Below are 24,484 nucleotides of genomic sequence, written 5' to 3'. Positions count from 1 at the left end.
CCCTTAAGGAATGAAGGTAAGTACACTGTCTTCAAGCAGTATTCCTTCAGAGCAGTTTAGAAGGGTGGCATCAAATTAAAATAGAAATGGGGGCAATAAGGATGCCTGTGGGCTACATAGGAATTTAGAAAACTACAAATTAACATTATCTATATTTTGTCGTATTCCTTATCTATTTTGGTAAATATTCCCCAATTACTTATTAAGCTGCTTTGAGCAGTACCCTGGAGTGTTGCAGGTCACAATATGCCTGGTCTAGAAGACTGAGAGCTTGTGACTTTCCCAAGGTTATGCAGTTAGTAAGTATATAGCATCAAGACTTGAACATGGGGCCACCTGACTCCTAGGCCAGCTGTCTATTTAATAACATATTTTTTCTTATCATGGATATTTTCTGTCAGTGTGACACAAGCTATCAATGACTCAGAATAATGTTTAGTTGCCTACATTCATAATCAAGGCAAAAGTTAAATTCAAAGTAGAGATTAGTGAATGTGTGTGTATTTCCCTATTCACATTCACAGCTCACGATGCAAACTATTCATAGGGGACCCCAGTTTAAGAATTTCTGTAAAAGATGTAAATATTCATATTTATTGCAAAAATCCTTGGTTAAAGGGAGGAATCATTGTTTTGGATGTTGCTTTTTATGCATTTTTTATTCATCAGATGTTTTATAGAACTTCTAGTGGCTCGTTTGGTGTGAAATTAATTATCAAAGATTTGCAGAGAGTTTTAAATTAGATTTTCTTTGCTCTTAAAGGCAAATAACTGGCTCCACTGTCTCACTAATGGGGGGTTATCATAGCTGCCCACTTTTTCCCCCTGTACAATGAATGATAAAAACAAATTTTAAACTTATTTTAATGTGCTAATTGGGGCTGATTACAGCTCATTTTATTTACATTGAATTTTTTTAAAGCACTAGTTCATTTTCTTTGTATAAACAACTTAGAGAGAATTATAATTGCCTCGCCTGCAAACACAGCTTTTCTAAAAGAGAAGATACATAAAACCTGAGGTCTGAAGAAAAAAAAATCCCTCTTTTGGTGAGGGTTATGGAAGATTTTATGAATTTTTTCTATATAGAATGAAGAAGCAAATTGAAAATAAAAAAGCAGATGTGCACTTGAATAGAAGACCAGTCCTGAAGTCAAGGACCTGAATAAAAATCCAGCCTCAGACACATACTAGCTGTGTGTTTCCTGATCAAGGCCCTTAACCTCAATTGCCTCCAAAAATGTGTATGTGGGCCATGTACATGTGGGGAAAAATGGCTGTTTGTGTGCTTTGGCTTTTTTTGAGAATATTGAAGAAATCAGTGAGAATTGGGGAAAACCAAAAAGGTATGTGTGTGGAAGGGAGAAAGGCATAACATTTTACCTAACATATTCATATTTATTATTGTGGTCAGAAAATCCAAAGCACAAGGGATTCTTTGAGTGCCTGGGTTCTAATCTATATACAATTAACAGTAAAAGCCATAAAAGGAAATTTTAAATCAGTTTATGGAGACAGTCAGTCAAAAAATATTTAATAAAGACCTACTATGTGTCAGATGAGGTAACTAGGTGGCTTAGTGGATAGAGCATTAACCTGGAGTCAGAAAGATGTGAATTCAATTCTGGCCTCAGACATTCAGTAGCTCTGTGATCCTGTGCAAATCACTCACCCCTGTTTGCCTCAGTTTCTTCTGGTGTAAAATGAGCTAGAGAAGCAAATGGCAAACTACTCTAGTATCTGTGCCAAGAAAACCTTATACAGGGTCAAAAAGAACGGGACAGGACCGAATTACTGAATAAAAACAGTAAGTATCAGACACTGTGCTATGTGTTGAGTTTACCAAGAAAGGCAAACAGTAGTCCCTGCTTTAAGAGCCTCATAGTCTAATGTAACAGATAACATGAAAATGACTATATACAAACAAACTACAGATAGGATAACTTAGAAATAATCAACAAGGGGAAAGCACTAGTATGAAGAAGGATCTAGAACATCAAATGGACAGCTTGAGGGGATATGATCTCAATACACACAGCACCATGGGGCAAAAATAGCTTAGCACTATGAGGCTGCCATGAGAGACTTAGCAGCCTGGAGTTATACCTGGGAGGAGTTCACCTGGGGATGAAGAGTAAGCTTCCTATTTGAGCTACTTGTCCTTTCTAATTGGATGTTAAATTCATCTGCTGACAGAATGAAAATGCTGCCAGTAATTCCTAATTTTGTTGCCCTTGTGCAAAGGCTCAGTCACTCCAACCTAGTTATATCTCCATATGAATATACCACCCCATCTTTTAAGGAGGAAGTGTGTTTGAGAGGTCAGAGTGGCCTACATGGTAGAATGATGGCTTTTGGATCAGACAATTTGTGGTCCAATACTGTCTCAGACACTTACCTCGCATTGATACATTCCAGTAAAATTGTGACGATCAGGGGCGGCCAGGTGGTCAGCAAGTAAGAGCACTGGCTCCAGTGTCGGGATGACCTGGGGATCAAATCTGGGCTCAGGTACTCAGCACCACATCCAGAAATAACTGGCCATGTAACCTTGAGCAAGTTACTTAACCCCATTTGCTTAAAAAAATTTGTGAAGATCAAATATCGAGGCATAGGAAGAATTTTGGAAGCCATGAAGATCTTTCAAAATATCATTTTATTATTATAGATGCAACATAGTCAATTGCACAATGATTGTTGAGTCATTTCACTTGTGTCTAGCTCTTCACGACTTCATTCAGGGTTTTCTTGGCAAATATCCTGGAGTAGTTTGTCATTTCCCTCTCCAGATCATTTGACCAATAAGGAACCTGAGGAAAATAAGGCTAAGGGACTTGTGCAGGGCCACACAGCTACCGTGTTTCCCCGATAATAAGACACTGTCTTATTAATTTTTTTGGACAAAAAAACGCCAGAGGGCTTATTTTCAGGGGAGGGCTTATTTTAATGAACATTGACAGCAATGACATGTGACTCCTCTACAATTGCTTTCTTATACTCAACAGTATAGCTCTTCCTTTTTGTACTCATGTCTGGGGGTCAAAACAGACAGAATAATAAAATTATGACCATCAGTCCTTCTTTTCACTCCATCATGCCCCCTGAGATCTTTTTTCCTCCATCATGCCCCTCACTCCTGCTTACATACCGGGTTTTTATGTTGTCCTGCCTCAGCTCTTCTCCACGGCACTGCTGTCAATGGTGCCAGAAAGCAAATCACTGGGGAAGAACAGGATGACGCGCTCACTGCTGCAGCTCTGATTGGATGCAGCTCAGAGTACGGCGTGCATTTCACCTTCACTACAGTAGCAATCTCAATAGGGCTTATTTTCGGGGGAGGGCTTATTTTAGAGGAATCTTGCACAGTAAGGGGAGGGCTTATTTTCGGGATAGGTCTTATTATCGGGGAATCACGGGTAGTAAATGTCTGAAGCTGGATACAAAGTCATGAAAATGAGTCTCCTTGATTCCAAGCCCAGAGCTCTATACACGTCACCACCTAGCTATCCTTGACCTATATTGGTAGTGGGGAATTCCTAAGGTGGCAACCTCATCCTATTGAAATTATAGATCCATTTAAATATCAGATGGATGGATGGATAGAGAGATACATACATGTATATTGCTACATGTGGTAGGTCATATTTTGGAGCCTCGGTTTCCTCATTTGTAAAATGATGAGGTAGAACCAGTATCAAGGATTATCAACCTTCTTTTTTCTCTTCTGACAAGGACCCCTTTGTTAATCTGGTGGGTCATTTCTCAGAATAATGTTCTCTTGGGTTTTTTTTTGCTTTTTTGGAGGGGGGAGGGGAGGACAATTGGGGTTAAGTGACTTGCCCAAGGTCACACGGCTAGTAAGTGGCTGAGGTTGGATTTGAACTTACATCCTCCTAACTTCAGGGTTGGTGCTCTATTCACTGTTCCACCTAGCTGTCCCAAGAATTATGTTCTCAAATGGAAAAAATAAAATAGAGAAGGAAATAAAGATAACCAACTATATTAAAATACTCATCAAAATAATGAAAAAAAATCACGGATCAAAGTCTAAGAATCCTTGCCCTATATGATCTTCAATGATCCTCATAGGTCTAAATAGGTGACCTATCATTCCTAAATGATCAACTTTTCAAATATGGGATTTAGAAGATTCTAGAAGTTTATGAAGTAGCATGCTTTATTTATTTTGTCTAGCTGTAACCTAGACATTCCTTAGGAAATTTTTTTTTTTCTATTTGTGCAAATCTCTCTTCAAGTCCCTCAGTCCTCACAATATTGCCCAAGCAATTTGAGCACACAATGCAGAATTGTATTTGTGGGGCTAAATATATAGAAAGCAATTATCAGATAAAGCTTCTGATTAGCAATGCAAATCAAGTGAGCCGGGATATGAAATTATTACTGAATATCTTTGGCTTGGGGAATTATGTTTTCTGACTACAGCCAAAGTTAAGCCCACTTAGCATCATTACGCCTTCTTTTGCATTTTGTGGTTAGTAAGCAGCAAGACTGCAGGCACAAGGAATTCATGCTCTATGCACAGATTTGTGCCCTAGACAGCAGTCAGACAGTCCTTTCCCAAGCTCACCCTACTTATGACTTATAAGAGATAACATTCCTAGAGTGTGGAGTCAGGAAACCCTAGCTTTAAATGTTGCCTCTCATGTATGTTTGAGCTATGTGAGCTCTGCCAAAATAACTTTGCTGCTCTGACCTCAGTTTCTTCATCTGTCAAAAGATAATAATAACAATAATAATAATAATAATACCATAACTTCTTCATAGTGTCATCATGAGGCTCAAATTTGTGTAAAAAACTTCACAAATTTTAAAGTTTGTATAAATATCAGTTCTTTTTATTTTGGTTAAATGGGTCTCCCACTGGACTAACAAATGGAGATGAACGAGCTCCTTCACATTTTTGTTTTTTACTTTATATTCCCCCAGTTGCCCAGATTTTTACCTTGTCTAGACATTTGCACAATAATTAGACCTTTTAAAAATGGTATTAAAATTGGGTCTGGAATTGTAGCACACTTCAGAATCATATATATATATGGTTTTTAATCCAATGCCTGTTCCTTACAACAGAGTTATCCTATAATTCGAATGTCAGTTTTCTTCTCAATAACATAGAAACAATAGATAGTGCATAGATCTTGTCAAGTCTCTGTCTGTGTCAAGGAGACCTATATTCAGGTCTAGTTCCTGAGATATACTGACTTTGTGACTAAGCAAGTCACTTCAAGTGTCAGTGACCTAGGCAACCTTATTAAAACTTTTAAATTGCAGACTAGATGCTAGCTTTATATTAGTAGAAGGAGCTTCCTCCCTCAGAGGTCAATAAACCAAACATATCTATGATCCATGCCATAATATATGACTTGGATACTTGTCTTGTACAAGTGCTTTGAGGACAGTGCTTTGGAAACCATAAAATATGTAATAATGATAGACATGTACAGAGTATTTTAAAGTTTCCAAAATATACTATTGCTTCTACTACTACTACTACTATGACTACTATGATGACTGCTACTACTAGTAGTAGTCCCCATGTGTAGAGATGTCATATTTATGCTTTGAGGAATGTCATTGTATAGTATGAAGGGAGGAAGAATAGACATCTTTATTGTATTCTTCCTCCAGTCTTCTTCAAGGAAGACTAATTCCTCTCTGGAGGAGGAACAGAATATTGGAGGTAAAAACCACTCAGGCTTCCGCAGAGGGATATGATGCTAGGTTAGAATTACATCTTTCTGCTCCCTTAAATGTTATTAGTCTGGGTTGTATGACAAGATTCTCACTAACTTCTGATTGTGGTGTCATTTGGGGGAGGGAGAAGGACCTCAAGCATTGTACCCAAGACTTGACCCCTTTTAAACCAAATATCAGTTCCCCAATAAACACACATAGCACTTCAGTAAGAAAACCTATTTATCATTGATGGTGGCAAAAGAGAAATCAGAAGCAGTATACATAGGAGGATATATACCAGACAATACAGAGTGAAGGAACTCTGCAATTGGGAGTGAAATAACTCAGCTCAGCCAAGAAATGGTGAGTTTTTGCTCATTTACAAAGGCGAATTCCTCAGTCTAGTATTGCAAGTTAGAGATAGGGATATGTTGGAGACTGCTAGAACCTTTTATGTCTTCCAAGAGTCTTTTCCTTTAGCATCCTGAAATGGAGTTAGCTTCTTCCATCTTCCCTCTTGAAAATGGAATCCAGGAGCACCTCAAGTGATTTATAGCTTGAAGAAGGTTGGAAAACCAAAGAAAATTGAAGAGATTGAAGCCCTCTCATTCTAACCAACTCTGTCTCATCCCTCATACAGGGTAGGGAATTAATATCCATCAGTGAGGACAGAGTCCCATACTAATGAGTTTGAGGAATGGAACAAGTTGTTGTTTTTATTACTAATTTGAGTGCAACAACAATCATGTGAGGCATGTGCTATGGGTATTGCTATCTCCATGTTGAATGGAGGAGATGGGAGAATACAGGAGTGGAAGAGAGAGGAGCAGAGGGGAGGGGAGGGAAGGAGGACAAGATCTAGGATTTCAATAGTTGAGGAAGCTTCCAATGAGGAAACCCCCTCAACCAATTCTGATTAATCCCCGCTCTGCAAGCTATCTTATTACAGAGTTATCTGTCCCCCATCCTACCTTTCTAGTCTTCTTATACATTATTCTCCAACATCCTCCTTCCCACTACCACTGAGAACTCTATGATCCAGTAACACTGGCATCTGTGATTTCTCACCAAAACCCTTGAACTCTTGATTGCATTCAATTTTGTTTGGAATTCTTACCCTCCTCACAGCTTTAGTTTCCTTCTTCAAGAAGCCTTCCTCTACTTTCCTTCATGTTAGTGTCTTTCTTTTCCAATGTAGAAACCCCTGAAGCTTTGAACAGTTCACTGTCCACACAGGAAGCAGAGCCCTACCTTAACAATGAGTTAAAAAATCAAGTAATAGGCTGGGAAAATGAGCAAACAATGACCAAAACAAAACCAAACCAAAACAAACAAAAACCAACAAAAACCTCAGAATATAGAAACTTACCTTATTGAGAAGTAAGATCAAAACATATACTCAGAAGAAAACAAAATCAAAATCCCTCCATTAAAAGCCTTCAAGGGGAAAAAAATATGAATTGGTCTCAGACAATGGAAGGGCACAAAAGTATTTTGAAAATCAAATAAGAGAAATAGAGGAAAAATTGAGAAGAGAAATGAGAGTGATGTAAGAAAATTATGAAAAGTGAGTCAATGGTGTGGTAAAAGAGACCCCCCTGCCCCCAAATACTGGCACAAATAACAGCTTAAAAATAGACTATACTAAATGACAAAAGAAGTTCAAAAAGGCAATAAAGAATGCTTTAAAAATGAGAATTACAGGGCAGCTTGGTAGTGCAGTAAGAGCATCGGCCCCAGAGTTGTGAGAACCCGGAATTGGTTCTGGCCTCACATATTGAACACACACACACACACACACACACACACACACACACACACACCATGTAACCTTGGGCAAGTTACTTAATCCCAGTTGCTTTAAAAAAAATGAGAATTAGACAAATGGAAAAGGAGGCCCAAGAGCTCACTGAAGAAAATAATTTCTTAAAAATCAGAATGGAGCAAATGCAAGCCAACGACTTTATGAGAAATCAAGAAATTATTTTAAAAAAACACAAAAGAATGAAAAAAGAAGACAATGTGAAATATTTCACTGGACAAACAACTGACCTGGAAAATAGGGACAGGAGAAGTAATTTGAAAATTATTGGACTACCTGAAAACCATGATCAAAAACAGAGCCTAGACATCACCTTTCAAGAAATTATTAAGGAAAACTGGCCTGATATTCTAGAACCAGAGGGTAAAATAGAAATTTAAGGAATACACCAATCGCCTCTGGAAAGAGATCCCAAAAGGAAAACTCCCGGGAATATTAGAGCCAATTTCCAGAGTTCCCAGGTCAAGGAGAAAATATTGCAAGAAGTCAAAAAGAAACAATTCAAGTATTGTGGAGCCACAATCAGGATAACATAATATTTAGTAGCTTCTACATTCAGGGGTCAGAGCACTTGGAATATGATATTCAAGCCATGAGTCTGAATGTAGGAGGAGGATGATCCTGGGGCCTCTCAGAAAGGCTTTGGTTCACTGAGGCCCATAAGGCCTTTTGCTGTCCATATGGTCCACATTTCTAGGAAACTTCTGCCTTGAACTTCTCCTCCTGGACGGTTCCCTGGCTGGAAGAAGTAGCCCTTTTCCTTGAGATACATATGTCTCCTGAAAATCCAATGCTGGGCTTGCTGTTTCCAGGTAGGTCTGAGTCAGGAGGTTAGAAAGTTCAGATGGCCTACCTGTGCTCTGACTAGCTTTCAAAGACCAAGAAGTACTAACTCTAGGCCATGATTTCTGCTTCATTCAGCCCTCTAGAGTCCCCTCTCCCCTCCAGAGGCCCTGTCTCTTGATTGGAGAGAGTTCAAATCAACAAGCCCAACCTGCATCCTCTCACTGCTGCTCTCTGATCATCTTTCCTCTCCCAAATTCCTTTCCTTTTTTTAACTCTAGGAAGCACACTCACACTTTTGGCACTAATATTTCCCACCCCTTACCACTGAGGTTTTCATATAATAAGTGGATAATGGTTTTTGAGAAACCATAAATGACTCTATTTGATGCTATACTGAGTGTTCTGCGGTCAATGTTCTCAGAGTTCCCTTCATTACCTCCCTTCCCCCAATCTCATTGATAAATCTTAGAGTTCTGAACTAATTGAACAATTCGATAGAGTAATTTGGAACTATGACCAAAGGGCTATAAAAACATGTATACCCTTTGACACAGCAGTAACACTACTGGGTCTGTATCCCAAAAGAAATGAAAAAGGGAAGAGAACTTATACATACAGGAATATCTATAGCAACTCTTTTCTGAGGGTAAAAAATTGGAAATCAAGGTGAGGCAGATCAATTGGTGAATGGCAGAACAAGTTGTGATATTTAGTTCTGATGGAATATTATTGTACTAAGAGAAAAGATGAACTGGATGCTCTTGGGAAAACTTGGAAAGACTTGCATAGATAGATGCAAAATGAAATGTGCTGAGTACAAAGTAACAGCAATATTGTAAGATGATCACCTGGGAATGGCATGGCTACTCTCAGCAATAAAGGAAGGATCCATGACAACTCCAAAGAACTTAAGATGAAGAAAGTTATCCATCTCCAGAGAAAGAACTGAGGGTGCCTAAATACAGATTGAAGCATACTATTTTTATAACATATTTTTTCTTGAGTTTTTGTCTATGTTTCCTATCACTACATGACTATTATGGATAATTTTTGCATGGCTACTCATATATGGAATATATGGAATTGCTTACTTTCTCAATGTGGGGGGTAAAGAAGGAGGAAGGAAGAGAATTTGGAATTCAAAATTTTAAAAACAAATGTAAAAATTGTTTTTACATGTAACTGGGGAAAAGTAAATGTTAAGTAAACACACAAAAAAGAAAAATGAAAAGAAAAGACAGAAAAAGAAAGAAAAGGAAAGAAAAGAAAAGAAGAGAAGAGAAAAGAAGAGAAAAGAAAAGAAAAGAAGAGAAAAGAGAAATCATGAGCAGTATTGTCCCAGAAAAACCTGGAAAGACTTGCATAAACTGATGCAAAGTAAAATGAACAGAACCAGGAGAAGATTGTACACAAAAACAGCAATGTTTTATGATGATCAACTGCTAATGACTTACCTATTCTCAGAGATATAATGATCCAAAATAATTTCTAAGGACTTAATATGAAAAACATTATCTCCCTTCCGAGAAAGACCTGATGAAGTCTGAATATAGATTGAAGCATACTTTTTCTTTGCTTTCTTTATTTTTCTCATGTTTTTTTGTCTGCATTTTCTTTCAAAACATGATTATCATGGAAATATTTTTCTTGCATGACTGCACATTTATAACTTCTGTAAAATTGCTTGCCTTCTCAATGGTAGAGAGGGGAGGAGAGGGAAAAAGTAAAAAAAAAATTGGAGTTCAAAATAAAAAAATATTAAAAATTTTTCTTGTATGTAATTGGGGGAAAATAAAACATTAAATCATCTAAAAATAAAATTATGCCCAAAATAGAACAATAAAGAAATAAAGGCATAGCAGTCTTGATAATTGTAGAAGAGTTGTAGTATAGATTTATGTAGACATTATGCTAACCATATTATGGATCCATCAATGTATCAAAACATTATTTAAATAATATTTAAAATTGAAATAATATTTTCTCTGTTGTTTTATTTTCTACTGACTCACTTTGTCTTTTTTTTCTTTTCCTTACATGTTTAAAAAGAGAAAGATGGGACTATCTAATGAAGGCCAAGTGCTTACAGCATGTAGAGATTTTCCCTTCCTGGTGAAAGATGATGATGATGATGATGATGATGATGATGATGATGATGATGATGATGGTGGTGGTGGTGGTGGTGGTGGTGGTTGAGGTGCTGGTGGTGGGGATGATGTTGATGATGAAAACTAACATTTGTTTAATACTTTAAGGTTTTCAAAATACTTTACATATACTATTTCACTTTATCTTCAGAACAATTCCAGGAGAGAGGTGCTATTATTATCCCTGTTTTTCAGATGAGGAAACTGAGGCAGACAGAGCTCTAAATGACTTTCCCATGGTCACACAGCAGGTAAGAGTCTGAGGGTAGATTTGAAAACAGATTTTTTCTGACTACAGATGATGCATTCTATCCATTGTGCTACCCAGCTATCTAATATATGTATAGATATTCTCTGTGTGCTTCCAAATCAACTTGTGGAACTCTGGACACTTGTTCCCATCTTTGAATGCCTGAAGGGCTACTCATGGGGCCATGATGAAGTCTTCTCATTGGCTACAGAACTGCAATGAACAATGATTCAAGCACTTGATCAAAATTGAGTTCACATACAAAAGGGGCAATCCACCCATCATTCAGTCTCTTTTCCTTCTTGGTGACGAGTGCAAGAACTGCTGAAAGCTGGTGTGGGGTGTGGGGTAGGGAGGGATCAATGAAAAGCATGCTGTTGTTTTCTTCCCAAAAGGTTGCCCAATAAAAGGATGTATTCCACCTGTTTATTTTTTCTTTATTCTTTCCCAATTTTTGTTTAATGCAAAGGGAGCCCAAGAGACTATGTGAGTGCAGGAGAAGAAGAAGTCCCATCAGAATCTCACTGATGATTGAAGGCAGTAGACATAGTCACCAGAGCATTACCAGACAATTAAAAGAAGAATCTCTAGGCTAATATAGAAAGACAGTCACCTGGGAATAATGGCAGCTTCAGAGACTGTGTCCACTGATGATGAATTAAAGTGCCATAGCTAAAAAGAGTTCTATAACATCCAAGGTGAAAAGATCACAAGAGATATCCCAGCTAAAGACAGTGCCGTCCCACATAGGCAAACCACCAGCTAGAGGTGAAACAACAAGGCTGGAATAAAACTGGTATTGCTTATGGAAGAGTTAGTCCAGGAAACTATTTTTTGAAAGAGACACATCACACGGAGAAAAGCCCAGAGGCCAAGAATCTGCTTGGCCCAACGGGGAAGCAGCTAATCAGAAGAAGAGTGGTCTTCACTGTCCTTTTTTGGAAGCCACTAATCAATGACTGCACAGTGCAGCAGCAGAGAAGGCACCCGAGCTATGGCATATCCCAAGCAAATAGCAAATTAGTCTGCACATTGGAGACAGCACGCAGAAGAAGCAAATTTAGCTTGGCAGTCAGAATACCTCTACTTTATGTCCTGGGCAAAGCCAGTCTAGCTGAACAGCATTGCAATTTGAACATCATTGACCCCCATGCCATGCAGTGAACTTCATGAGGTCACTCTGGAGAGAGAAAGTGCAACATAGCCCTTCACTTGTGGAATTCTCAGTCACCTTGTCCATATGTATTCCCTACACAGGCTCCCCACTAACACTGTACTCTGAGAACTCAATTTAGGATAATTCATAAAAGTGTGCCCTGAGTGTAGGGGAGAATACTTTGTGGCTGCTCCATTTATGATGACCTTTCAGATAAAGAACCAATTCAGCTGACTGACTATTTAAGGGAAGCAAAATAGTCTTTTAAGAGGATATTGGCTCATAAGTTTACCCATGTAACTTTATAAGTAGTAGTAACCATCCCTCTGGGGACCCAGTCTGCCAGTGACAGTTTTTTTTTTTATTTTAATGAGGCACAAGGGAGGAATCACTCTAGAAACCCCATCCCTCCATGGTTAGCTCTAGAAATCTGATGGTAAAAATAGGCATTGTCTTCAGGGCATTATAACACCAATTTTATATTCACAATGCCCCCCGTGGCTATGAATATAATGGTGTAGTTGTGAATCACAAAGTATAAAAGACTCTCCATGTGGAAGACAGAACCAAAATATTTTTCAAGTAACATAAAGCCAAATCCCAAAACCAGAAAGCCAAATCTATCATAGCAACCAAAAGTTGGGTACATAGGGGTGGCCAGGTGGCACAGTGAATAGAGCTCCAGCCCTGGAGCCAGGAGAATTGGAGTTCAAATCCAGCCTCAGACACTTAACACAAAAGCTAGCCATGTGATCTTGGGCAAGTTACTTAACTCCAATTACCCTCCAAAAAGCAAAAAAAAAAAAAACAAAAAAAAAACCAACAACAGAAGTTGATACACATAGCCAAAGCAGCAAACACTAACATTCACAATTCCACCACACCTTCAAAACAAAACAGGTCCCTTTAAGCAAAAATGCCCCTCTCTCACTCATGCTAGCTGCTCTGCCTCCATGCTCCTTGCTCCCAGTTGCTCTGGCTCTCTCTCCTGCTCCTTCCTGCTCCACCCTTCCAGTTCCATCCTTTTAGCAAGCTCCTACCGTACCCCCACTCCTCCCCACCCCTCCATGAGATTACCTTTGACCTATTAAGGGGCAGTGAAGATCTTCAAATTACCATTACCATTACAGGCATTCAAACTGTCACTGTGAGTGTGAGTTGGAAGAGTGAACTCAGAGTTGGTGATAGGCATGATATAAGAAGATCAGTTGGTATAACTAAGATGATAAACTAGAAAAGTTAAGACTCATGGAGATATAAGAATTGTCTTTGGGGTGGCTAGGTGGTGCAGTGAATAGGGCACCAGCTCTGAAGTCAGGAGGACCTGAGTTCAAATCCAGCCTCCAACACTTGACACTTAGTAACTTAACACATGTGTGACCTTGGCAAGTCACAAGCCCAATTGCCCTTCCTTTCCCCCCTCCCCCCCAAAAAGAATTGTATTTGAGTATTTGAAAGGCTGTCATTTGGAAGAGACCTTAGATTTGTTCCACTTGTTCAGTTGATGGAGGATGCAGAGAGTCAGAATTAGGTTTAATGCCAGTGGGGGAAAGATAAAATTGCTGAACCCTATGGCAAAGTAGAAGAAGCTACTATGATGGTGATCTTTGAGCAGAGGCTGGGTGACCTCTACTAAGCTATGAAGCAAAGTGGATTCCGGTTCAGCTACTGATTGAACTGAATAATCTCAAGAGTCTTTTTCAACACTGATATTCTGTGATTGTGATCTCCTAAGGCTCAGTAATGTGAAAAATTTCTGGGAGGAGCCAGAGAACCCACTGATTAGACAAAAATAGAATCTACCCATTCAAAAGAGTTAATTCTGCCATTTGGTGGAATGTGCACTATTTTGTCCTTTATGAAAGATGCAAATGGAAACACAACAGAGAATCACTAAGAGGCAGCTAGGTGGCAGAATGAATAGAGAACTTGACTTCAACCCCAAACTCAGACACTTACTGACTGTATTACCCTAGGTCAGTCACTTAACTTGCAACAGTCAATTTCCTCATCTGTAAAATTGGGATCATAATAGTACCTACTTCATAGGATTATTGTGAAGATCAAATGAAACATTATTTCTAAAACATTAAGCTCAATGCTAAGAAGTATTGCCACAGAGCAGGCACTTAAAGTTTTTTTTTTTCCTTCCCCCACACTTTCTTCATTCTTTATCCACCACAGAAAATACCTTGAAGAAGATCAGTCATGATTTCTTTAATATTAAATTCTATATCCCCTCTGAACTCATCCAGTTCAAATTGCCAAGTTCTGCCCTGCATTTTTTTGCTGTTATTATTTCCTGCATTTCTCTATAGATTACCTTGGATTTTGGAGTCAGATGAGGTGAATTTAAATCCCAGCTCTCATACTTACTACTATTATGGCACTTGAAAACACACATAATTAAATTACCTATCTAACAAATTTGCTGGAAGTGTCAGAGGACACACACGCACATACACATTTATATACATATCTATATCTATATCTTGATAAATATATATGTAGATATCTATCTCTCTATCTATATCTATTATGTATCTATATATGGATATATATCTATACATACATACACATATATTTTGTATGCATATACATGTGCTATGGGAATGGGAATTTAAGATCTTCCCTGGCCCTTAGCTAGGCTTAAGTGACTCTGAGAACCTTCCCTGATTTGAGAATATACTCTGCCCCCTAATAGGTTGAATATGGTCACATGGAGCCTATGGCAGGAGGCTTGTTTTTCAGGAACACCCACACCTCAATACTTTCTGATTGGGCAGTGGGTCAAAAGGATTGTGATATTCTCTGAGCCAGGAGAAGGTTATATATACCCTGATGTGAGATTTTGCTTTGGGGCTTCCTTTCAGAAGAGTTGTGTGACTTGACAAGATGAGTCTCTGGGAAGTCATTGAGCCCCCTGGCTTTGAAAACCAAGATGTTGGTGCTTCTTTCTCTGGTAACTGACTAGGTATGGATGTAATGGTCAGACAGCTGGAAGCCTGTCTGCTGATCTGTTTCTCTGTTTTTGTTGTCTGCTTGAAACCTTTGTATTCTCTGAAGCTCAGGGTGCTGACCTTTTTCTCCTGAACTAGGCAGATGACATATGTTTAATTAAAGCAAGATTGTTAATCCATTTGGAGTTGCTTTCCATTAGAAAAGCTGATCTAAGAACCTGTATTGGCAGCCACCCTGGGTATGCTAGGGTGCTTGCTGATACAACATGCATGTGTGTATATATACATATGTGTATGCATGTGTGCATATATATTATATATATGGAGATAGACAGAGAGAGTATTTGGTTGTTCTTCACTTTTGAAGATGACTAAAATGATATCACTCTGGTAGAGTCATTTCAATGTGTCCAACTATGACTGATCAGACCAATAGGAGCTTGGAATGCTCTATGCTCTATGTGAGGTTGGGAAAAAAAGGCCTTGTGAATATTTGGAGTAGATTTTCTAAATTTGTGCATATCATGTTTCTTTTGAGTTACTTCAATTCTTCTTTGTTCATAGAGCACAGCCACTTCTCTGATGAGGGCACACCATGCTGGATGGTCCTGTGCCAGTATCTGCCATGTCACACATTCAATTCCAATGTTCTTAAGAGAGACCTTGAAAGTATCCTTGTATACGTTTTTTTTTTTCTATTCACCATATGAGCACTTTCCCTGAGTGAGTTCTCTTAAAGTAGTCTTTGTGGCAAGCTTAGGTTTGGCATTTGAACAACGTGGCCAGGCCATCAGAATTGTACCCTCTGCTGTAGAGTTTGAATGCTTGGTAGTTAAGTTTGAGAAAGGAACTCAGTGTCTTGTACTTTGTCCTGCTAAGTGATCTTAATAATCTTCCTAAGAATTCAAATGGAAGTGATTCATTTTCCTGTCATGGCATTGTTATACTGCCCAGGTTTCACAGGCATACAACAAGGACATCAACACAACAGCTCTGTAGATCTTCAGGTTGTTAGGCAGTCCAATACTTCTTTTCTAAAACACTTTCCTTCAGAGTCCCCCAAACACTGAACTAGCTCTTTCAATGAGTGCATCAGCCTCATTATCAATGTGTAACTCTCTGGAAAATACACTGCCAAGGTAAAGGAATTTATCCACAGAATTCAGAACTTCTCCATTTGCTGTAACCAATGATTCCACATATGGATGGTGTGGTGGTGGTTGACAGAGCACCTACGTTTTCTTGGTGTTAACTGTGAAGCCAAGATTAGCATGAGCAACAGAGAATTGATCCATACTTTGTTGCATCTTAGTTTCAGAGGCTTCATTGAGTGCACAATCATTGGCAAATAGAAAATCATGCACCAATGCTCCCTCCACTTAAGTCTTGGATTGTAGTCTTTTGAGTTGAAGTATTTACCATCAGTGTCTAGCTGAATGATGACATATACATCCTCATTGAAGCCATTTAATAATATGGCTGAAAATGTCATGCTAAAAAGCGTGGCAGCAAGAATACAGCCTTTTTTACTCCATTGGTGATGGGAAAGTGTGAGAAGTCATCCATTATCCAGAACCTGAGCAAGCGCACCATCATGAAATTGATGTACAATGATGATGAACATCTCTGGGCAACCAAATTTTTACATAATTTTCCATAAGCCCTCATGACTGACAGCATCAAAGGCCTTGGTCAGATCCACAAACATTTTGCACCAGCCTCTGTTCTTCTCCTGGCATTTCTCCTGGAATTGTCAGGAAACAAACACTGTATTAACAATTATTCCACTCCTCCTGAAACCACACTGGTTTTCAGGTAGATGACCATCTTCCAGGTAAAGGATCAGTCTATTAAGGAGGACTCTGGCAAGAATCTTGCCAGGACTGACTTAGAGAAACCACCCTCCCATTCCCCACCCCATGATTGTCACAGGACAATATATTTCATTTTCATTTTTAGAGATAGGGGCATCCTCAAAATCCTAGGGCAGGGATGGGGAACTTGTGGCCTTCTAGGCCCTTGGGTATGACCTTTTGACTAAGTTAAAGTTTTACGGAACAAATCTTTTTAGTAAGGGGATTTGTTCTAAGAAGTTTGGATTCATTCAAAGGACCAGACTTGAGCATCTAGAGGGCCATATGTGACCTCAAGACCATAGGTTCCCCACCCCTGTAACTATAGAATAACACCCTCTCACTATATAACATGGAAAATTTCAGTCAGCTTTTCTATGAGTAATGAACTCCACACCTTGTGAATCTTAGCTGGAATAGAATCAGTACCAGGGACTTTGGCATGTGTGTATGTATGCATACAATAAACATAGACACAATACATATATACATATGTATTATATATTATATTGCTACATATATACAATATGTATTAAGTGTTATATAAAATATCCATAAGCATGTATGTACTTATGCAATACATAGGTGTGTATATATACACACATGCACAAATACATATATATCTATACACACAATACAGATATATGAATACACACATACAGATTTTAGAGGTCTTTTTCTCTATCTACTTCGTTATATAAAAAAGGAAACTGAAGTCCAGAGAGGTGAACCTGGCAAAAGTATAAAGAAAAGCAGCAAAGGCATTCAAGCTCATGTCCTCTGACTGCTAATTCAATGGAATTTATACAAAACCACTGCTACTTTCAACGACTATTGTTATCTGATCCTCCACCTCTTTGTTGACAAGCAGAGAAATTGTCTAAGGACAGGTTACTTTCCTATTATTCTTGACTATTTCATAGTTTGCAGGTTATTAAGGGGGTGGATAAAATTAATGATAAATGATTTTTATTTATTTTTGTTTAATTTTTATTTTCAACATTCATTTCCACAAGATTTTGAGTCACAAATTTTCTCTCTGTCTTTCCCTGATCCCAGACCCCAAAATAATGGTCATACTGAATACCCTTTCACCCAATCTATTCTCTCTTATATCATCCCCCATTCCCTCCCCAACTTTCCAGTAGGCCAAGATGGATTTCTATACCCAGTGCCTATATATCTTATTTCCCAGTTGCATGTAAAAAATAATATGTATTTTTTAAACATTTGATTTTAAAACTTTGATTTCCAGATTCTTTCCCTTCTTCCCTTGTCACCCACACCTACTGGGAGAAAAAGCAATTCAACATAGGTTATTGATGTGCAATCATGCAAAACATTTCCATAGTAGATATATTATGAAAGAATTCTTATATTTCCCTCCATCATCTACCACCCCCCACTTATTCTATTTTCTCCTTTTATCCTGTCCCTTTTCAAAAGTGTGTGCTTCTAACTACCCTTCCCCCAATCTGCCATCCTTTCTTCATCCATTATGCCTTTCCCCCCTACTTTCCTGTAGGGTAAGATACCCAGTTTGGTATATTATTCCCTCCTTAAGCCAAATTCAATGAGAGTAAGGTTGACCCATTCTCTTTTGCCTTCCTGTTCTTCTCGTCTATTGTAACAGTTTTCTCTTGCCTCTTTTACGTGAAGTACTTTAACCTTTTGTATATTACCCTATTTCCTCTCATTATATTCCTTTCTCATCTATTCATTTTTTTAGATATCATCTCTTCCTATTCAACTGATGCATTGCCCTCTGTCTATGTATACATGTACACATATATGCACACATTCACATATGAATTTATATGCACATATAGCCTCGTATATAAACATATATTTGTATGTAAACATATATATTCCCATCAACTATGCTTATACTGAGAAAAGTCTCAAGAGTTGCAATTATTGCTTTTCCATGTAGAAATGTAAATAGTTCAATTTTAATAAGTGCCTTATGATTTACCTTCTCATGCTTCTCTTGCTTCTTGAATTTGAAAGTCAAATTTTGTATTTAATTCTTTTTTTTTTTCATCAAGAATGCTTAAAGTCCTCTATTTCATTGAATGACCATAATTTACCCCGAAACATTATACTCAGTTTTGCTGGGTAGGTGATTTCTGGATTTAATCCTAGCTCTTTGGACCTCTGAAATATCATATTCCAATCCCTTTGATCCTTTAATGTAGAAGCTGCTGGATCGTGTGTTATCCTGATTGTGTTTCCATTATACTCAAATTGTTTCTTCCTGGCTGTTTGTTATATTTTCTCCTTGACCAGAAAACTCTGGAATTTGGCTATAATATTTCTAGGAGTTTTCTTTTGGGGATCTTTTTCAAGAGGTGACTTGAGGATTCTTTCAATTTCTATTTTGCCCTCTGGTTCTAAAATATCAGGGCGATTTCCCTTGAGAATTTCTTGAAGGATGACATCTAGGTTCTTTTTTCAGTCATCATGGCTTTCAGGTAGTCCAATAAGTTTTAAATTATCTCTCCTGCATCTATTTTCAAGGTCAGTGGTTTTTCCAATGAGGTATTTCACATTACAGTCTATTTTTTTATTTGTTTGGATCTATTTTATAGTATCTTGATTTCTCATAAAGTCACTAGCTTCCATTTGCTCCAATCTAATTTTGAAGGAATGATTCTCTTCAGAGAGTTTTTGAAATTCCTTTTCCATCTGGCAAATTCAACTTTTTAAGGCATTCTTCTCCTCAGTGTCTTTTTGGACCTCTTTCATCATTTGAGTTAGTCTATTTTTAAAGTGTTTTTTTTCTTCAGTCAAGATGTTGACTTGTTTTTCATGATTTTCTTGCATCATTCTCATTTCTCTTCCCACTTGTTTCCTCCACTTCTCTTACTTGATTTTCAAAATCCTTCTTGAGCTACTCCATGACCTGTAACCAATTCATATTTTTCTTTGAAGCTTTTGATGCAGGAGTTCTGACTTCATTGTTTTCCTGCTGTTCTATGCTTTGATTCTTTTTGTCCCCCCAAAAGGATTCAGTGTTCTGTTTGTGCTTCATCTGCTTATTCTTATTGACAGTCAGTTACTTAACTTTTGAGCTCTTTGCTGAAGTAGAACTCTGCTTTCAGAGAGGAGAACTTTGCCCCAAATCATTGAGGTTTTGGCAAATGTCATCACAGGTCTGAGGAGGGCACCCTCTCCACAGACACCACACTGGCAAAATGGTGTTTCTCACCCCAGGGCCATCACCCAAGAAAGTGATCTGGATCCAAACAGGTCAAATCAAGATCAATTACCCTCTGAATAGTTGCTTGGTCCCCCTATGATCTGTAGTCCAGGAGCTCTAGAGGCAACCACATGGTAGCAGCTCAAGCCACCATGCCTCTCTCACCTCTTGCCCCAAGGGTAGGGGAAGGACCATGCCCTTCCTTTCCAATAGAGTTCTGGACTGACCTTTTACTTTCTTTTTTTGTGTTTATGCATTGAAAAATCTGGAAACTGCCACAGCTGCTGGTGATTCACTCTCCTGAAGTCTGCTCTGGCTGCTGCTACCTTCCTGGAGCTAAAAATGCATGGCTCACACAGGATTGCATTCGGCTCCCAGTGCTGTGATGAACCCTTCCAGGCTGCCTTCAGTGGGAGATTTGTTTCTCTCTGTCACTTTGTGGGTTCTGTAGCTCTAAAATTTGTTTAGAGTCATATTTTATAGGTATTTGAGGTGGTTGTGGGGAGTGGTCATGGAATTTCCTGCTTCTCCACCATCTTGGCTCCACCTCCATGATTTTTATTTTTTAAAATAATCAAATAAGAACATTGAAATGCTAGACTAGTGCATGTCTACAATTCAATTGAAAGCATTGGAAATATTATGGACTTCATTCTGTTCACATTAGAGCTTTATTTTTTTTCCTTTGTTTGATTTTTATTTTAATTTCTTCATATTTTCCCTTCAGTGAATTTGGAGATTGTAAATATTCATCAGGGTAAATTTTTTAGTTATATTTTCTTTTAAATGGATAAATATTTTTAATAGATGGTTATAGTCAACTGATCAGTCTGTCATGATTTTCTGGTTCCAGTGCAGTTTTTATGTTGACTTTTTAAGAACATTTTGTGATTGTTTCTATTATTTATAATATGGGTATTGGTATATGTTAGTTACAGTAGATAGAGAGCTTCAGGTGTATATTTCTAACTACCTGATCATGTATTTGGAAGTATCTAATTGAATCTAAAAATTAACAATCTTCAGTGATATGTTGCACATTTTTTCTCATTTCATTTCAAGAATCAGTCTGGGCTCCACAAGAATAGCCTTTCTTTTAATACAGTGGTGATGAATTGATCTTCAACTGAGCTTATGAATCCTTCTGTTTTGATAATGATGTCCACATGACTCAACCATTTGGTCTATTCTGCTATATCTCCAGATCATTGGTTAAGTCATGTGTATGTAACCTATGGGCAACTTTATCATTCAATACATGTATCTTGACCATTTTATAGACTTTATGCAGAGATAAATGACTCTTGGTTATACTTGAAAAATTTAGTCTCATATATCTATTGTCAGCATTGCTTTATGATTTATGATGTGAAGTCTGCCTGCTCCTGAAATATTTATCTAAGATATTAGCATGATGATTCTCTTTTTCCTGCTTTATGATGAGAATATATTCATTCTTTTTCATAGTTGCCTTTTTGCAGCCCCGTGTTTTGTAACAATGCCTGGGTTTTTATTTGGACACCTAAGACACCTATTTCCCATTTTGCTTGTCAAAACTTTTATTAAGAATGATATTACATAGATTTTGATTGCTCTATGTTCTCATTAAGCTTTGTCTCAGGATGCCACTTTATAATATATACTCATGACTTACTTGTAATTGCCTTGAGCTTGATTTGTCTTCCCTGGAGAAAATCAACATACTTGTAAGTCTCACCTTTATTGTTTAAATTTGACCTTTGGATTCAATATTAAAGCTTTAATTCATGATTATTCCTTGGCACACTTTAAGAATGTTACAAGTATCAATTTCAAATGACATATTTACATCACTAGAGAAAGATTCCATGAGATGACTTAGTTATTTAATGTGTTTTTGGTGGAGGTATATTAAAATGTCATCTATGTACATCAAATATTTAATACAATTTTTTTTACTACTCCCTCTGAGAGTTGAGAACCATACTCAGTTATATTCAGACATGATACCAATGGATTTAAAGGTAGCTAGAACCCAAATAAGTTTTACTGCCTCCTTAATATATGTCAGGATTTGTAGCAAGTATCATTGACATTGTTTTATCGGTACTTTTTGAAACCAAGAACAAGTCTCCAAACAGACAGTAAGTATTCTAGAAATCCCAAATATGTGTTGTATATGCACACATATACATATATAGGCAAATACACATATGTGGCTCTGTGTGTACATATGTACGTACACACAAATGTGTATACACATGTATATACACATGCATACATATGTATGTGTGCATTGTATGTATGCCATAACTGAACTATAAGTGCTCATCTCAGTCAACACCTTTATTTTAGGAGTTGCCAGTCTAAAAAAGAATACCTTGTTTTGATATGGTTGATCTATTAATTGGATTTATGAAACTATAACTTTTGAAAATCTGTTTGTATTCAATTCTAAATATATCTACTTCCTCTCCAAATCAGTCAAGACATTGGCATTATTTTTTTTGCCAAGCATTATATTACTAGGTAATGTTTCTGAAGTATATATTAACTGTAAATTTCCATTGTCTTAAGATTCTTAAGCTTCTCTCTTCAGACTGAAGTTGCTCCTCAGTCTTTTTAATTTTATCTTATCTAGGTTATTATTTTTTTTTTGGATTGGCCTATATTGATTTGCTATACTTTGTTTTATAGCTTAGACCTGAGGATATCTTTGACAAAAAAGTAGTATCAATCTTAGAGCCATAACCAGTAAAAAAATGTTTTCACATCTATTATAAGATAGTACTTGCACAAAATAAAAGTATTGCTCTCCTTATGCCATTGTATGCTTACTCATTATTGGCCCATTTGAGTGGTCAATTCCATCTGCTCTGAAATATTTGAAACAGCTGAGGTATTGGTACGTCTCAATTTTTTCTAATGTATTTCTCCTTCACGTATTAGTAGTGTTGATATTGGACTGATTGATTGATTGGTTAATATCAGGACACAAAGGGATTCATTCCAGTGTTCTCTGGGTCAAGTTTATTTATAAAAGAGTGGAGTAGAACCTGTCTACAACCCAATATTGCCTCATCTATTTCTAAGATTCATAAAAAGCAGATACAGCATTGCTATACAATGTGCTGGTCATTGCCAGATTGCAATGGATCAGTATTTAGAGTTTTGTTAAGACTTCCACAGCTACCATAACAGACAAACAATTTATAAAATCTTCCCTGTACATTACTCTAGATGTCACTCCCTTAGTCGACCATTTCCTTCCACCTACATGACATGGAGAATGGTTTGAGCTTTGAGGAGGTTGTCATTATTGACCCTTGTTATCATCATTGATATCATTCTTTTCTTCTTAGATTTGATGTAATTTGGGCAGAAACAGTCCCTGATCAAGTAGCTACATTCTATTGCTGCTGTTATTACCATCTTCATTAATATGTCTTCCCATTTACATTTGATGGTGTGCAGATACAAATGCTCTAGAATCAAGTAATCATCCTTTTGTTATTTTATATTTAATGCTCATTGCACTATCATGAACTGGATGCAATAAATGATTTTTGCTCATTGAAATATTGTGTTGGCATCTAAGTGGAGATTTTATAGACTCCATCAAAGCATACTTGGGACAATTCAACTATTAGATAATTTGATGGCAATAAGTTATGCATTTTTTTCTTTTCCCATTTGGCCTTGATTTTTTTTCCCCTCTTAATATGTATATTTTTGTGAACTTGTCATTCTTTATGGTTTGGTCATTAGGAGTGTCCAGTATGGTAACTATTAAAAAACATATAAAAAAACATTGGATTTTGATTTTTATGTACAAATAATTATGGGGAACAGTTCCAGTATAGTTTATTTTTTTTCAATTTTCAAAGATATTTGCAAGTTTGTATTTGTTGTAAAGGAGTTTGCTATCTCATGGTTTATGAAGGATGGTCAGTTTCTGGTATATTATTATGGTTACTATTGTTATTATCAGTGGTATCATAAGGTCCCATTATGTCAATGTTTCCAGTCTTCAGAGACGCCATAATAGGAATGTGGAATCTTATTTGTATATCACATTGCTATATATCTTCTTACCTTGTTATTATCTGTTTCAGTGTACATGACATTTGCAATGGTTTAGACCTTTAAGGTAATACTTCTGCCATACTTCTACCATCAGCAGCACCAATAGCAGCACCACCACCACTCCTACCACCACTGCCACTACCACTACTACTACTATTCCTTCTATTACTACTATTAACACTACCACCATCAGTATTACTACTACTATTACTATTAATACTACCAGCATTATTAATTTCAATGTTGTAGTTACTGTTATTTTATAAATTCTCTGGGTATCATTATTTTCATGTGCAAAATCAGAAACTTGGATTAGATAAATGGCAAGATTACTTTTATCTCTAAATCCTATATTTCAATAAATTCCCTGAGGGTTATGCCTATGTGTCACCCTTATTTAAATCAATAACAGCATTAGAATCAGAGAGTCTAACTTAAAGTCCCAATTCTGACACCTACTACCAGTATGACCTTAGACAAATCACTAAACCTTCCTAGGTCTCAATTTCCTCATCTTCAAAATGAGGAGACTAGACTAGATGGCTT

This window comes from Petaurus breviceps, unplaced genomic scaffold (genome assembly GCF_028583685.1).
Source record: "Petaurus breviceps papuanus isolate PSGF00001 unplaced genomic scaffold, PetGlider_PUasm1.0 91041, whole genome shotgun sequence".
Classification (NCBI taxonomy): Eukaryota; Metazoa; Chordata; class Mammalia; order Diprotodontia; family Petauridae; genus Petaurus; species Petaurus breviceps.
The sequence above is the reverse complement of the archived record's forward strand: the minus strand, read 5'-3'. Positions refer to the sequence as shown.